The sequence below is a fragment of the Pyxicephalus adspersus genome, chromosome 2 (genome assembly GCF_032062135.1).
Source record: "Pyxicephalus adspersus chromosome 2, UCB_Pads_2.0, whole genome shotgun sequence".
NCBI lineage: Eukaryota > Metazoa > Chordata > Amphibia > Anura > Pyxicephalidae > Pyxicephalus > Pyxicephalus adspersus.
The window spans coordinates 34035260-34052453 of NC_092859.1; the positions used below are offsets into that span (position 1 = coordinate 34035260).

Consider the following 17194-nt stretch of genomic DNA (forward strand, 5'->3'; position numbering starts at 1 on the left):
TTGCAACAGGTTGAAACTTGGCACAGTTAACAGGGTGGATCCAAATGAAAGGTGAACTGTTTGGTTGTCTAAAAACATTACAAAATTAGATTTTAAAGAGAAACTTTAGTGCACCTTTGGTTGTACTGATGTTTACATACTAAGTGTTACAATATTTAGTTGTAAGTCATTTTTACACGACTTTCACATTTTTCATGATATACAAATTATTTTTTTGTTTTGTTATTTCTTCTAGTAGCATTTTAGTGAATTTACTATCCTGGCAAACCACCTGATGATATTCCATGGGACATTATGTTATTTTCAGGCTGATAACACTGTTAGATGTTCATGGAAACAGCAGCAGTAAAGCTAACAAAGTGGAATCACTTTGTTAGCAATGAAGAGCTTGAACTCAATGGGCCTGATTTATTAAAGCTCTCCAAAACTTTCATCAGTGAACCTGGGTAATACAGCAAACCTGGAATTAATCTGGTCCAGGATTGAAATAGCAAATTACTTTTAAGAAATGTATTCCAGGTTTCCATTCCAGAGCTTTAATAAATCAGGCCCATTGTCTAATAAGTTAATATGGTTGGTGTGTTTTCTTAAACATTGCTCACTGCTGCTTCCCTCAACCAGTGGTACATGCAAAACTGTAACTGCTGATCCAGTACTCTTATTGTTTTACTATTATTAGATAAGGATGCTAGAATTTGCTTTAGTTTGGTTCAAGGATCATTTGGCCAAACAGGTCTAACAATTCTGAAATTAAAAATTTACTGAATCATAACACTATTGAAGCAATAAGGGAATATTTCTGGTGACATGTTCTGGTCCCTGGAGAGCAACCTCAGCAGCTGAATGCAGCAAAATGGTATATGGGAATACCACCAAATGATTTAGCAACATTGTACTGGGTAATTTAATGGGGAAATGTGACACTAAATGACACAAGAACAAAAATTGAAATTTCCACTATTTTTTACTCTGCACTGCACCAATAAGGTGCAAACTGACAAAACAGTAAAACTTAGAGTTTAGATCCTGGGATTTTACAATTCAGGAAGCATTGGTCTCTGTTACAAAGGATGCAAGTATGAAACAGGAGATAAAATCTAGGCAAGAGGGAGATAATGTTAGGGATTTAGGTAGTGCTAATTACTGGGATTTAGGTAGTGCTAGTTACTGGGAAAGTTAGTGTAGGGGTACATTGCCCTATTCAAATGGAAAAGCAAGCACTCACTGAACTTGCTACTATTAGTAACTAAATATATATTAATATATTCTGCAATAAACAATCTGCATTATTCCTTTGTGGAAATTGTTGGTAGTTGCGGAAGACCAGATCATATCTTTTTCTAGTAAAGAAAAAGTGGACATAATAGACGTTTACTGTATAGAGTGTGTTTCCCATCTGCATGCTGTTATTAGCAAAACTCTTAAGTACCATGTAGTGTTCACATTCAATGACAATTCCAGTAAAAAATACAGGAAATCTATTTTGGGTTGTCGTTGGAATTTGTTGTCTCTGATTAGTTTTTTTTATTACTGCACTGCAGGACATAACATTCAATGAAATAATCTACAATGATCATCCATAAAGACTAATATTTCAGCCAGTGGAACTTGCATGGCTGAAAAACATTGTCTTAATGACTATTTGAATATACATCATAGTTTACTGACTTAAAGTTGTCTTCTTGCAGCCCTTCTGAAGCCTGGTTTACCAACTTTCTATTTCAATGACACTCTAAATGGTCACAGTGCAGCCCGTGTACTGTCATTACACTCAGCTGATAATGATGTCTTAAAGCAAATGTTTTAGTGGCACAGTAGGATAGAAATGAGACTTGCAACTGGCATAAGTACTGTTCTTTTAATCAATACAATTTAGGACTAATTCTACCATAAATTGTTTAGTGGACTAGGTAGGTGGATAGGTGGAGTTGGAACATTAGAGTTATTAGTGTCCAGGAATTTTCTCCACCACTGGCAAAGCTGAAGCATCCTGAATCCATTTAAGGACTGTGAATGAACAGCAAATGGAAAAGCAGCACTGTAAAATCTCATCTTCTCCATTTCAAACCCAGTTGACCAACTAGTTGTCCAATTATTTCTACATGGAATATGGTATAGTGTTTTGTTGCATGATCTTTATAATTAGGGAGTGCAGCAATGGTGTATCTATTGCTTAAATATTCTGTGCTAAAAGGTGTCCTGCTTTCCGGGTTTGTAGGTACAGTATGTGTCCAACAGCTGGGATCACACCTATATGACTTTGTTGGACTTTGTGGGCATCCATATTTTTTTTTTCTTTTATCCACTTTGCTGAGAAGGCTGTCCATAGGATTTTGGAATGTATCTTTTGAAGTTCCTGTCTTTTCGGCCAAATTAGTATTTGTGAGGTTGGGTACTGATGTTGTACGAAATACCATGCTCAAAATCATTTTTCCAATTTATCAGAATGGGGACAAGTTAGGGCTCTGTCAGACCCCTTGAGTTCCACACCAGAACTTGTCTCTATGAAGCTGAATCTGTGCTCAATGAAACCTACTGTAACAGAAAAGAAACTGTCCTATATGTTAGAAGTGCAAAATGCCTTAAAAAGTACCTTTTACTGTAAACACATGAAGTCATTATTTGGAGGAATATGAACAAACTAAAAAAAATTAACAAAGAATGCATTTTATACAGGCAATGGCCATTATTTGGATAAAATTGACCTTTTTGACATGGAGTGTTTCTTTAAACCTTGATTACTAAAAAGCTGCAAATGGGTATGCCGAAGTCACAGTCTCACTTTGTTATATTTAAAAACCATATGCATCTGGTCAGTAATCTCTATCTTGGCTATGAGAAAGGTCCAGTGTACAGGGCACGTAGCGGCAACCATAAGTTCTATTTGCATGCTAGTCTGTGGTGCCAAAGACCTGATTTATTATTCTCCATAATCTCAGAGCTACCCACTATTATGAAGGGGAGCAGTATGTTTCAGGCCTATGCCTCCTGTATCTGAGTTGATCTTACGATGATAAAACTAAGATTAATGACTCAATTTTCCAGGGTTAGAGTAAATGGACAACTGTGTAGCATTATTAATACATTTAAAGAGGACTTATCATGTGAATGTTAAGTAAAAGATTCCCATGGAAAAATTACTCAAGCTATGTATAAAAATGTTATGAACACAGATAGATGCCTGTGTCTGCTTTTGCTTTTTGGATGCACTGTTTTAAAGGAAAAATATTTTTCAGTCTTTATAAGAAGACTAGTGATAAAATCCTATATAGTTCAATAGAATTCCAGCAGTGATTGCTGATGAAGTGTGTAAAGCCAGCCATACAGTCCTTGTGGGTATGGCTGGGCTGAGGTGTAGGCAGAAGAGGTATCTGCATCATCTGCTGCTTATATAATGAGGAGGGGGATCACAAATTTGCGTTGGGCGCTAAAGAATACTGTCTGATCACAGGGTCCACCGTTACTACTCTCACCAGATATAAGTCCAAGCATTGGCATCTTGTACACTTCCCTAATAGTGGTATGGCAGCTGTGTGTCTAGAAAGATATGGTGGAGCAATGCCACGGAGAAGAACGAATATCTGCCTGTAACCCACTGAAAAGAGTTGTACCAAAGATACCATCGCCAAAAAGAAACAGATACCAAAATGCTTGCTGCATCAATGATGCAAAATGCATTTTTCTGTCTAAAGATTTCCCACAAGGACCTTTTTTTTTTCTTTCAGATAGATAATCTTTTGTGATGGCCAGCATCATTTGACCCACTTTTTCTTAGCCCAGGTCATCCTGGATCCATTTCAGGACTGTGAATGAACAGCTAAAGGAAAAGAAGCATTGTAGTAGGCTCATCTTCTCAATGTCACTCTGCTTTCTCCTTCATCCCTTCTCAGCCTCCGTCTATTTTCAGTAAAGAATGAAAAAGTTAGTTGTGTTTTACAGCCGTCTCTATCGTGTTATTTCTTGTTTTCTATTTCTATTTTCTCATTGACAGTGACATCTGTTATTCAGGGATGAAGACCGCAATATTAAACCCTTTTTATTGTTTGGGAAAGCGCTGAAACATGTAACATTAATTACTTGCCCTGTGCCCACCCTTCTTATCCTGGATATATTATACATTATAAGCTACTTTATCCAACAAAGTAATGTTAGCAATGGAGTTTTCCTGTAGTTCTGTGTCATTTACTTTGTAGTCTTTTAGCAATTCAGAGAGCCTTGGACTGTAACTTCATAAAAAAAAGATAAAGCTCAGTACTGTTTTCCCTTATTTTTGCTCCTTTCCACATTCTCTAATATTTTTCTTTTACAACATGCCTTCTCTTGTCTGTAATAAATCTTTGTTTCTGTCAGTGGTGTGTCATTTTTTTTCTTAAGTCCCACTCCAGAATTTTTTTTATAAAAACCTGTGTTGCTGTCTGTGTCCTAGTTGAAGTTAGTCCTATAAAAAGATTAGTCTTTTCATTTTGGTGGTGGAAAGAGGAAAGTAAGACGTGGTAGTTCAACAGAAAGTTAGAAACCCGCTTTTGTGGCTTTCTATATATTTATATATACACAAAGACAAAAAACCTATATATTATACACACTCACACACACACAATGTAATTTCACATGCTAATAAATATTGTATCAGTCGGTGGCAGTAGAACATACTGAGACATCTGCAGGCAATGATCAATCCAAAGTGCAAATGTAGACTTTATTAAAAGACACAAAGCCCATGACAATCTCATGAAAATATATAATGAAACGTCTTGATGTTCGTAACAAACATTTTTTTTATTCTTTATCTAAAGGTAAAAATGAAAATTTTGCAAAGTAACAAAAAACCATCTTAAAAAAAAAATGAAAAATATCTATAAAAAGTTAATATATAAACAGTATTTATATATATATATATATATATATATATATATATATATATATATGCACCTAATTTTAGTATTATTTATTAGTGAAAAAGTTTTTATATTAGCAAAGTTTTTTTTTTCCTCTGAAAAACATTAGGATGGATAGTGTTAAATCGCTGATATAAGACACAGCTTGCTGAATCCTATAATTAACTCAGCATCCAACAATACAATTCCCTGGTAGCTGAGTTAATGCTGAAATTCACAAGCGCTGCACCTCTACTGTACTTTTTGCTGTTTTAAAACTGTACTTTGTGCTTGCTTCCACTAGAGGGAGCATATGACATCATCGTATAACAACTACTGCATTGCTTCAATGTATAACAAAGATTTATCTCTTCCCATGTTACTTCCACAAAAATGTGTAAGGAAATTATTTCCTTTTGTCATTATGTCAGCCCTGTAAAACTATTTTTGTGAGTATGCTAATACAGTCCAGTACTCAAGTGTATAACTAGTCTGACAATAAAGGCCTTTTGCCTTAAAAGTTTGCTATAGTTTAAACACCAACAGCTATTTCGGGTATTGGTGATGTTACATTTTGTGTTACTTTTTGCTCGTTTTGAACTTTAGGTAAATATATAAAGGGTTTCCCTTGGGTACTCTGGTTTCCTCCCACATTCCCAAAAAAAAAAAAATTCAATATTTGCATTATGTTATTTTTTAGTATCTCTGTATAATAAAAACAGGAAGGGGGGAGGCGTAAATGTAAGGTCTTGCTTTAGAAAGAATAAAAATTGTCTTATTCCTTCCACCTCTTATGATAATGAAACAGAAGGTATAAGTGTTGTTTCCCCATATATCATTATTATATTTTTTAATGATGAAAAGTTCTGTGTTTGGCAACAATGTATGTATCTTCTATAGGATTTTCCCAAACAAATTATCAAACATTTTTCAGGATATTTGCATTTATTCATCTACTAATTTTTGAATACAAACCGAAATGAGATGTGCAGAAGATTAAATTTATCAAACTTATCTCAACAAAGTTACAGGAAACATTCTATTTCTAAGAAATCTCTGCTGGTACATCTACAGTATGTATCTTCAGGTTTATGTACACGAGGGGACATCCCTCTTCTCCTGTCATTTTTAGAAAAATCTCTAAAGGCAAGCCTAAGTCAAAAGTCGCATGAAAACGTACATGCTCCTAGCATGTAAAATGGTTGACAGAAGGTTTCTGTTTGATCCTGTTTCGTGCATGTTTTACTTTTAATGTGTACTTTAAAAAATAATTCACATTTTTTAAATTTGTAGTTTTAAAATGTAAATGTGAAAAGATATAGCAAAACAAGGAGCAACTCAGTTCTGTTCCAGTAACAGTCTGGAGCAGGTTCAGAACAACCTGGGATCAGAAAAAGTGGGTTGAATAATGTTGGTCATCAGACCAAAGACATCTACTGGCCAGAAAAAGTACTGCAGGTGAATTCTCTAAATCACAGCTGAATATTTCAGGAAAAGTTGGTTTTTTTACATTTTACCTAACATATGCTGTTTTTTATCTAGCTATTTTTGGCTGGAGCTCTGCTTTACAATTTACCATTGTTATAGGTAACTTGGAATTTCATTACTTACTATAGTATCAAGCCTATAGGGAGAAAGAGGTAGAATATGCCTTCCATTTTGCAATTTTTGAGCAATTTTAGGATCACTTCAGTTTTCCAAGTCTGAAAATAAAATAGAACTGTTGCCAAGTAACTTCTGCCCAGCACAATAGCAGCATCATATGATGTCTATACTAAGTGGTGTACTTGTTAATATCTTCTTAGTCAAACAGTACTGTGATGCTTTTAAGGTCAGGTGAGGACACGAGTGACATTTCTTAGCACAAAACCATCCTCTTCCCCTCATCTCTTCAGCCAGGAGAGCAGCTGTAGACAGCTGATCCGGATGGGAAATGTTTGAAGTCATTTGAAAATATAGGTTCAATCAAATTTCCCTATCCTTGATGGCAGAAAGTTCTTACCATCATTCTACTAACAAGCCTGTTCAACTCTTTCAGACATACATACAACAAAGTCGCGGCATTAAGACCCTACTTACATTCCTGCTTGTCAAACAAATGTCTTCTCAGTCCTTATCATGGAAGAGGAAATAACGTCTGCAGTGGGGTGTCAAAGACATGGGATGAACTTTCTTCCTTTACAGCTGACACTTCCTCCACTCCTTCCATCTTCCATCCCAGCTTTTTTTTTTTTTTTTTACTGCTGGGACTAGTCTAGTAGTGTTTCTGGAGTATCTAAAGGGAAGGAAGGGGAATAAAACAAACATTTGAGAAAATTGTTGTAGAAGAAAATCCATATGTTCCCTAACATCCAGATGTTTAATTTTAGTTACTTAAGGTCTAGACTGGAGAATGATCTGTCTAGAAATAAAGCTTTTCTAAAGCTTATGTGAAAATTATGATGACCTCCATAAGCTTATCTCTCTGAAATCCCTTTTCTCGATTATATATGTTGCATGTGGTATTCTTTCCAATATAACCAAAACAGGGAAACTACTTCTTGTAAGGAAGAGCATACACAGAGCCTAAAATTCCAAAATGCTACACTCGAACGGACAAACTATACCAATGTGGGATTAGAAATGAAACCATGGTGCCTTAACTAGTTAATATACACTTTTAATGATACAGGTAGTCCTCGGGTTACATACGAGATAGGGACTGTAGGTTTGTTCTTAAGTTGAATTTGTATGTAAGTCGGAACATGTACATTATTTTATCAAATGCAATAAGGACAGATGTTTGTCTCAACATATTATTAGACAGCGTGGTGTCAGTTACTGTAAAAAATCCTCAAAATCCATAAAAGTTTATAGAGCCTAGACATTCTTTACCTTCTGGAGCAAGCTGTGCTTTGATATGCAAAAAGAAACAACTGCAGAGTTTGTTTTGGTCATAAAAGAGTTACAAGAGGCAGCAGAAAGAGCTCAGTCCCCTAAGATCACCCACATCCTCAGCTGTGTTTAGCAAAAGATTTTTGCAGCAAGTCATGCAAACCGTCCTCTCCAGCCTCCTTTCTGCACAGAATGAGCAGGGAAGCCCCGTTTGTTCCTATCTAGGAGGCGTCCGTATGTCGGATGTCCTTAACCCAGGGACTGCCTGTATTTCATTTAATGAATGCTTCCATTCAAAAAAAAGTCTGTCATCTAAAACAAATTTTCTTTGTCTTTCAAAGGGAACCCTTAAAAACACCTTTGTGGCTTCGGGATCCCCTGCTATAATTACTAAATCTCATAGTAAATTAGTGTGGTGGTCAGTAGGAAGAATGCCTCTTACATTGCTGGCCAGTGGGAAGAATGTCACCCTTATATAATAACTGACACCAAATGTCATTGGTGTCTTCTTTGCCTGTGTCATTGTTTGTATTAGTCTGTCACTTGCAACGCCTTTGTAAGGTACAGCGCTATATAATATGTTGACTTTATTTAAATACTGCCTAAAAATAATAATTATTAATATTGATATTATTGATGGAAATAATGATACCATACCACCACTTTCAGTGTTGCATAGACCTGAATAGTTCTCATTCTATGGCATTCTTTATGATGCCCTCTCCACATTCCTGTTTTGCAACATCTATTTTTCTTTACACCTAAAAGTTGTTCTAACAGAGGAGCCAAGTGGTGACTTTGCCATTAACCTTTGTAAGGTATATTAAATAGAACATCCCCATGTGCCATTCTTAGTATCCTTCACACAAGGTTTAATAAGTAACAATACTTGATTATTTTTAATCTCACAGCTATCCTAAACCTCTGCATATTAAGTAAACTGTAGAGGCCGGAGCCCTTCTACCTTGTGAGATCTTTAAAACTGGACATGTTGTCTGTCTTCACCAATTATGATAATGTGGGAGTTATAAAAATCATGCACTTTTTTGGCATGGAATTGTTATCATGCCTTTGCACTGTACATTAGGAAATAGAAGAAGGGTGTAGTCAATACTTGTGGATACCACTGTAAGGAAAGTGAAGTTCCAACTTGTCTTAGAACCATAGTCAGGTTTCACTATCTGTATTCTCTCACATTTATATTCATGTTATTGCCAGTGTAAGGAAGTAGACAAACATATATTTGTCAGGTTACAGGAACATTTATGTTACATCTACAGGTAGTTTGCATTTAAAGGGTCACTCCATCCTGCTTGGGTCAGTTTCCATTTCTGGTCAGAAAAATCGAACTTTATTTGTGTGGCTTCCTCAGGATGCTTTATGATTCAGCGTTGACCTCAAAAGTCCAATGTTTAAGTGGTAAAATTTTAGAACAAAGATGTCTGACCCATCTATCATCATTTTTAAAATTATGTAGAAAAAAGTGAGGATAACTTGGACAGTCCAAAAACCTACTAGGTACCATGCCCTCCACAAGATCCACACCTCATAGTGCACAACTGTCCTTCATCAGGGCTTCAGAAGATTAAAAAAATGTTTATGTAAACCAAATGATGATAGAAATAGTATTAATATTACATAAAAGTAACAGATAAAATGCACTTATGCATAAAATCCTTTTAGAGTTTTATATCATAATTTTTCTGTATACAAAAGGTAAAATAATAAAAATAGTATTAAAAATGAGTGCACCAGGTGATAGCAGTGGAATCTAATAAAAGTCTAGATGTCATCTGAAGCAGTGTTATACAGTTAACATACTGTATATGCTTTTGGTCCTATGAGTCATACTACTACTCTAGCACTACAGTGCTGCAGTTGAATGGTTCTGATCACTTCCTGTGTTGTCATAGACATAAGTAAGGGGAAATAACAGTAACAAACTGACTAGGGTTGTACCATTCTATATTTTGTCCAAAAAGACATAGGTTATGGTTGGAAATTCATGTTAAGTATAAAAAAAAATTCTAAAGATGTTAAGATGCATGCAAGGTAACATCAAATACAACAGTTGATGTAGTTGATGGATGTGATATTGTTAAGTCATCTTGGACAATTGTAACATCAGTCCACCACATTAGACATGACTAAACTGATATTATATTATATATTATATGTAATATAATATGACATATTAAACTTATAGCTGACCTTTTAGACCGGTGTCCATTCTATACTAGTTCTGGTGGCAACGCAAACATTTTTTATGTTCCCCTCACTCCCCTTTAGCCCTGATGATTGTAGTAACCTGAACATATAAAGATGTGGGAGAGGGGGGTATTGCCGTCTGTTTCACTGCTAGGGAGTCCTCTTTTTTGTGTTCTCTTTGGCCGTTCAAAAAAAAAAAAAAAAAAAAAAAAACACTGTAATGTCCAAACAAACTTTTTGCAGCATACACTAGGTTATGGAATCCTTTCCTGGTCCCACATGACAGTGCTGATCATTTAAAAGCCACCTAATGCTGTCACATGAGATAGAAGTAGTAGGTCACATGATCACATTTGGGCTATTTAAAGTGTACCTGAACTTAGGTGAGTTTTCATTACAAAGACAATTCCACACATATCATTTGTTCTTCACATTGCAAGATGTTTTTAAAAAATATCAACTACTGTCACTGTCAACTGTCAGTGTGTCTGACACATAACATTAGAAGGTCACAACAAGGATGAAGAAACATTTTTATCTAAGAGAAGATTAGTGGAGAACAGTATACCGTATCTTTAGAGTCTGGCAAGCTGTGATAGATTCATGAGCTATGCAGGAAATGTTATTTAGAGAATCATCAGAAACCAAGATGGCAGCCCCCATGAAACAGGGACAACATATCCTGCATCTGTCTAACTAGGAGAGATGACATTGTACACTAGGAAAACAATGTTATTTCAGTATGTAAAAGATGGCAGATGAAATATAGTTTAGTTTAGTTCAGGTTTGCTTTCATTTTGTAGTGGAATAAGGTGGGAAAGATAAGGCACGTTAAGTGGATGGTAAGGTGGCATATTTTTTGCATGGGCACAGAAAAAAGGGTCAATTTAAAGATACCGGCAACAGTAAGAAATTATCTGTCAGGGCATCTAGCTGTGCAAGGTGATTGAGATAACATATAAGACGCACTGTATCATCTAAGATTGAACGTTTTATATTAAACATTTTCCTTTAACATCATGCTGCACTATAAATATTTTAGTCACTATATAAATGCATACAAAAAAATAAGATCTAATAATTTTGCCTAATTAATGAAAAAAATACAAAATATTCACGCAGACCTCGGTGACGGGGTCCTTTCAAGATAACATTAACGTCACTGTAACTTCCTACCAATCCTGCCAAGTTGGGTGCTGCTATTATCTCTTTCTTAGAATTATTGACACAAAACCATTAAACCTTTTCTTTGTGATATGGCAGTAAGGTTTCCCTAGTGATAGTTTCTATTTGTATTTATTTGTTAACTTCCTTCCATCGGTAACCCTCATCTATGTCGACATCTCGCTTTTTGGCAGGACCATAAGTGGCAATTGCTGCTTAATTGTACTATTGTATAGTTTCAAATATAGCAGCATAATGTACCCCTGTCACAACAGGAATATATTTATATGTTTTACATGAATTACATTATGCTGGGGCCCTGCTGAAAATATATGTTAAAGTTAAAGCATTTTTGTTTTGTTTTTGACACATTGTTGTAGTGTTGGGACCACGTAGGTCCAGTGTAGGTATTCACCTCTTTATTGTGAACAGGAGAATCTTTTAATTGGGAAACCTGTTCTAATGACAAAAGGAGATATCACATCACTTATGGGATTTTCCTCTTACTTCCAGCTGTGCCTCTTGGATAGAAAAGAAAGAAATATCTTCCCAACAATACAGAGACAGAGAAAAAAATGGTCATTCCCTAATGTATCCAAAACTAATATTGAGAAAAAAGGTTGGATTTAGAGTGAATACACTTTAAATATTTGTGTCTGCTCCTCAGCAGCAAAGCACAAAACATATTGTTGTGACAAATGTTGTTGTAAGTATGCATCAATGAGCCAGTGTGTACCAGTGCCAGAGGGTGGAGAGAGAACCCCATTGTGCCTAGACTGGATTCTGAATTACTGTTTATTATTTATTTATTTTACGCTGTATGATTTTATTTTATTTTTTTACAGATTAACTAAATTGGAGTTCAGTGTCTATACACATGTGGTCGCTTACTGCATCAATGGTAAGTCACCAAAATACTGACACCCTAACTTTAAACAGTTGTAATGCAGTTGTCCCTGATAAATAGAGATGGAGAATCCTCCCAAAGTGGAAATAAAAAACTGACAGGAGTTCTAACATTTTGTGTTTTAAGCCTTTTGGCTTAAAATTTAGCCTAACTTAAATTTTGGGTTAAACTCCTAACCCAACACCAGTTTACCTTTACCTTGTCCTTCCTACACTTTCTGTCTACTTTGTTGGGTATATCTTTTGGTGTCCACATACACTGTCACCATATCTATTAGTTTTTGGCTGTTCAGGGGCAAGGTCCTTTTTTAAATGTACCAAGACACGCATGGATATTGTAGGCAAAAGTCAACCTTCACCGCCCAAAGGTTGTACTACATCTGCAGCTGGGGTGGATCTGCACCGATCCAAATTAATTTTTGTTCATTTTCTTTATTTTAATACTAGTTGGCTACTGGTTGGCTAGTTAGGATTACAGTGGGTCAAAAAAAGGAGTCTCATGCATTGACAGGAAAAAGCGGTGCCATGACCTGCCAGTACAGTATTTAACATTAGAAATGAGAAGGCTGGCAGGCTACCAAGTTATTGCTACAAGACAGTGAAAGTAAAATTGGGAGGATTTGGCCACAAATTTTAAGGAAGAATTGTGGTACATTGCCTGCAGCTACAGAGATCAGTGGAGGCTATTTTATTGCTTTTTATATATTTACTGCTCATTAGGTAAGAGACAATTGAATATCTGAAGACTGACCCTTAAAACCTGAAAACTTACCCTACCCAGCCAACTGTTGACTTATTTTTAGCCCCATAACCCAACTCTAAGTTAACTGCTAAGTTAACCACTGACATTTTTTATGCTGAGATGTTTATTTGCACCAAAAGCAACTACCTATGTCAAGTCATTACAGTGTCTGCACATTATAAAACAAACAGGTAGTGTGAATATGCATTTCTGGGTTGCTCCTTACAGTAAACACCTGGCAGACACTTTGCTACTACAACATGCTACTGGTTCTTAATGAACCAGCATTTCAACATTGGACAGTAGTCACTACTGTCCCCATTTATTTATAATGCGTGGTTGCAAGTGTGATGCTGTAATGTAGTGTCTGAACCGGGAGCATGAGGGAGTAGGAACCACACTGAAACCTAAACTTAACCTAACTGGTAACAGCACCAATATTCCAGATTAACATTAAATATTTTACAAAAAGCATGTATGATTTTCTTTTTACTTTATATTGTTTCTGAATTGTAAAAATATTTCTATTAGCCAGGCACACATTGGGTTAATGACAACCCTGGCCTAGAAGAGTTGTTCAGAACTTTTTGTATACATGAAAACAGCTGTACAGTGTAGGATCCACAGACTAAGGAGAAAACGTGGAAGTTGTTCCCGGTGCCCCTCCCTGTTTTGTTTAGCGCTAACTGCTATCATTGTGCATCAATCTCTAAACTCCCATTGTCCTACTGGGGAAATGACTTGAAAATTAAGCATGTTAGCTTTTTTTTATGACTTCCTGCATGAATCATTTTTAAAGTTGTGCCAAACAATTTCCACTTTATAGTATAAATAGAAACATGAAGCTATAGAGCCTGGGTTAAGGGATATGCATGACTGTGCTTCTCATAGGAAAATGATTCTGTAAAACACTATTCTTCTATTGGACAATGTAGTGCTACGATTATTCTGTAGCCGATTGTGTCTTTCTACCTATCAAAAGGCTAGAATAGAGGTGAAACATTGGGGAACTCCCCACTTATTAGTACATTCTCCACTGTGGAAATCCTTACAAGCATGACAAAGTTTTATAAAATTATACAGTTTTAAAATGAATAAACAAAACCAAAACCTCTCTTCTGGGCTACAACAGACGTAAAGTATATGAAGATTTCAATACATCATAAAATTATATATATTAGTATAATTAGTATTAATCAATAATAATAACAAAAAACTGTAAAATGTATTAATGTTTCAAACTATGACAATTTATTTTAATTTAAGTAATTGCAAATTGCAACTTTAAAGTCAATGTAGATATAGAATTGCTGGCTATCCTTGATGAAGAGTCAATTTAAAAACCTGAATAGTGTTGGCTGAAAATTCAATTTTTCAACAAGGAGGGCATCCACAAGTTGCAATATTTAAAACACAACTCCAGCCTCTTTTCTTCTTCTTCTGCACTCCTTTTCTCCTTTTATGTCTCCTTTACACCAATCACATACTTAAAAAAAAAAAAAAAAAATCTTTTGTGTACTCACCTTTATCAGAAAAGTCACATGGTCCTCCATCTTTTTTCTGATGCTGGGAAGTCCCCATGGATGCAAAGATCTGTGCTGACATACAGGGCAATGGCAATTCTGCTTTCTGCATTATAACACAGTGAGGCACCTGACACCTTGTACTCAGTATGTCCTCAATCTTCTAGGTAAATGACTGGGCGACATCTAGCCAGGATGACTGAGGCAGAATTGCCTCAAATATGCAAAATTGAACTATTATGGGGAATATTGCCAAGGGTGAGGCAAGTCCTACGACCAAGGATGATTTCTTTATTTTTACTATGGCAGGGGCACTATTTGAAGTGCAGTTTGGGCTTTTTAAATCTGTGAATAATGACAATACACATTACTGAAAGAATGTTTTCTTAAGCAGGGATTATCATTTATGTATGTCATGGAGTTTATACTCCCGATTGCTAATCTACAGACATGATCTGCATGCCCGTGCAGCACTTTAATAAGGTGAAAGGTTTGAAGATCACCCTTTAAATCTCTCTTTTAAGTCTTCTCCCTGTTATCATTCTAATAATGCGTGTAGGCGTAGGAATGAAAGATGTGACACTAGCAGGGTGTAGCTGGCTGCAGGAAAAATAATCAATGAAATAAAGCAGACACAAGGATAGCAAATGAAGTTTCTTTTTCCTTAATACCCTACTGAAGAAGTACTGCAATGCCAATTCTAAAATGTCTTACCAAATTAATTTGAAGCTGTGATCATATTGTTTGTCAATAATGCAAAAGTGTCATAAATTAAACTTTAAAATAGGTGAAACAAAAAAATATAGTTCTGGAGGGTTCTATAAAGGTTCTATGTGTTCTCTATTCTATTGAAAATAAATAAGATTATGTTGTTTTGCTGTAGGCCGTGTCTTGCCTGATGTCTTTACTACTTATCTGCAGGTTTAAGCTTGCAGGTTTAAGGGGAGCACTTATGATCTAATGTTAGAGATGTGTTGAAGAAAAACGATTTTTAGTCGGTGTAAGGCTCTTGGATAAAAATCAGACTGTGTGCTAGTTTGAAGAGCATTAACAGTCAATGATACTGAGTGCCATCATCCGGATAGAAAATGTTTTCCCAAATCACCTGATGCTAGGTCTAGAACATATGTAACAAGTACTACCAAAGTGGTCATTTGGTCTTTTTAGTGGCCACCTGAAGCTAGATGAGCAAAGAAACAATACCAGTCAATAGGCATATTCCTAATCACAATCAAGTTAATGAACAAAAGGGGAAAAGAATTAGAAAGTGGGACAGAAGTGTTGCTTCAAAGTGTAGCCAGAGATTGTTGCCAGGAATAACTGGAACCAAACTTCAAAATTAGAGTAAAGAGCACATTGGAAAAACAACAGTGGTCAGGGCAGGAGTTCAAATGAAGTCCATAGCTATGGTCTTTCCAATCACTGGTACAAGTTAATCTACAAGGTAATAAACTCTATGACAGGCAGCTTAAGAGTTTGTCAAGTTACCTTTACAAGGAAAACCAGTGGTGCCCTCGATGTACCACTATAACACAAGTGACTTCTAAATGCCCAAACACAGATAATAAATACCTCAGCAACAATGGACGGAGTGAAGACAGTGCTAGAATAATAGATTATTTCTGACGAAATATGCTGGCCATTACTTCAGTTTAATAGGTTTCCTTTAAGCCATTTACAAAGCAAAGAGAGACTAACCATACTGATGGTCAATTATAACAAATACGCATAACTCTCCACATAGGAACAATCACCTTTATCTTTCATTTTTCAAGATCCTCAGGACTGTATAAACTAGCAGGTAAAGCACAATGTACCCAAAATACAATTACAGAGAAAAAGGGTAACTTTCTGTCTTTCACCGTCACTCTCACAGGCATCTTATACACTTGTTGGCTTTAATCCAACTTTTTGATATTAAATAATTAGCAAGCAGTTGCACAGTAGCATACCATATGTTATTTTGATAGCTACTAGTACCTAGCAACAAAAACTGAACATTCTATTATCAAATAGTTACTGGTGACATATAATCACTTCTGCTAATAACGTGTGCTCTGTGACAAAACTGGGACCTTTCTAGAAAACGTGTTCTTAGTAAGACAAGTTGACAAGACAAGATCTTGTAATGAACCATTGTCTAGTGACAGGGCTGAGCCCTGCTAGTAATACATTTGTGCCTAGTGACAGAACGGTGCCCTTATAGTAATGAGCTTGTGCCTAGTAAAACAACTGACCCTTCTGGTGCCTAGGAACAGAACTGGATCCTTTTACTAATGAACATATGTCTACTGACAGAACCTTACACTCATTATAATGAACTTTGAATTAATGAAGAATTACCTGGTGCCTAGTGACAGAACTGTGCCCTTCTAGGAATAAACGTCTGCCTTGTGACAAAACTGTACTGATGATCTTGCACCTAGTGAATAACAAAATGAGCCTTTCTAGTAATGAACTGCTTTCTAGTGGCAGAACTGTACCTTGCTAGAAATGACCTGGTACCTAGTGACAGAACTTTCCAACAACCAACCCTACTCTTACTACTTAAAGAGGAACTATACTCAAAACACACACAAAAAAAAACACACCTTCAATCCAGCAGGGCAGTCCGATCAGGCATCTGGTCCTGGGTCATCCAGGCATCCTTCCCGGAGCCGGCGCTCTGGGCGCCGCCATCTTCGTCCACTCTTTTGGGTTCTTCATCCTATGTCACCCAACCCAGGCATGAGATCGGGTGAAAAAAAATTTGCAGATCTTACTGTGTGTGTGTGTGAGATCGGCAAAATTTTCTCCTTGAGCAAAAAGGCTCCTGTGCATGCCCGAGATGATTGGGCATGCGTAGAAGGAGCACCCAAGATCCTCCCGGGATGCCTGACGTAGGTATCCCAGGAGGCTCTGTG

At 36.2% G+C, this 17194-nt stretch overlaps 1 long non-coding RNA gene across 2 annotated transcripts in view; it reads left to right on the top strand.

Annotated features, from left to right (window-relative positions):
- LOC140323370 (uncharacterized) overlaps nucleotides 1-17194 on the top strand; it is a 255216-nt gene that overhangs the window by 88585 nt on the left and 149437 nt on the right. For both annotated transcript variants that reach the window (XR_011919363.1, XR_011919362.1), the window contains exon 2: nucleotides 11966-12021. This is a non-coding gene — a long non-coding RNA (uncharacterized lncRNA). The remainder of the gene's footprint in view (nucleotides 1-11965; nucleotides 12022-17194) is intronic.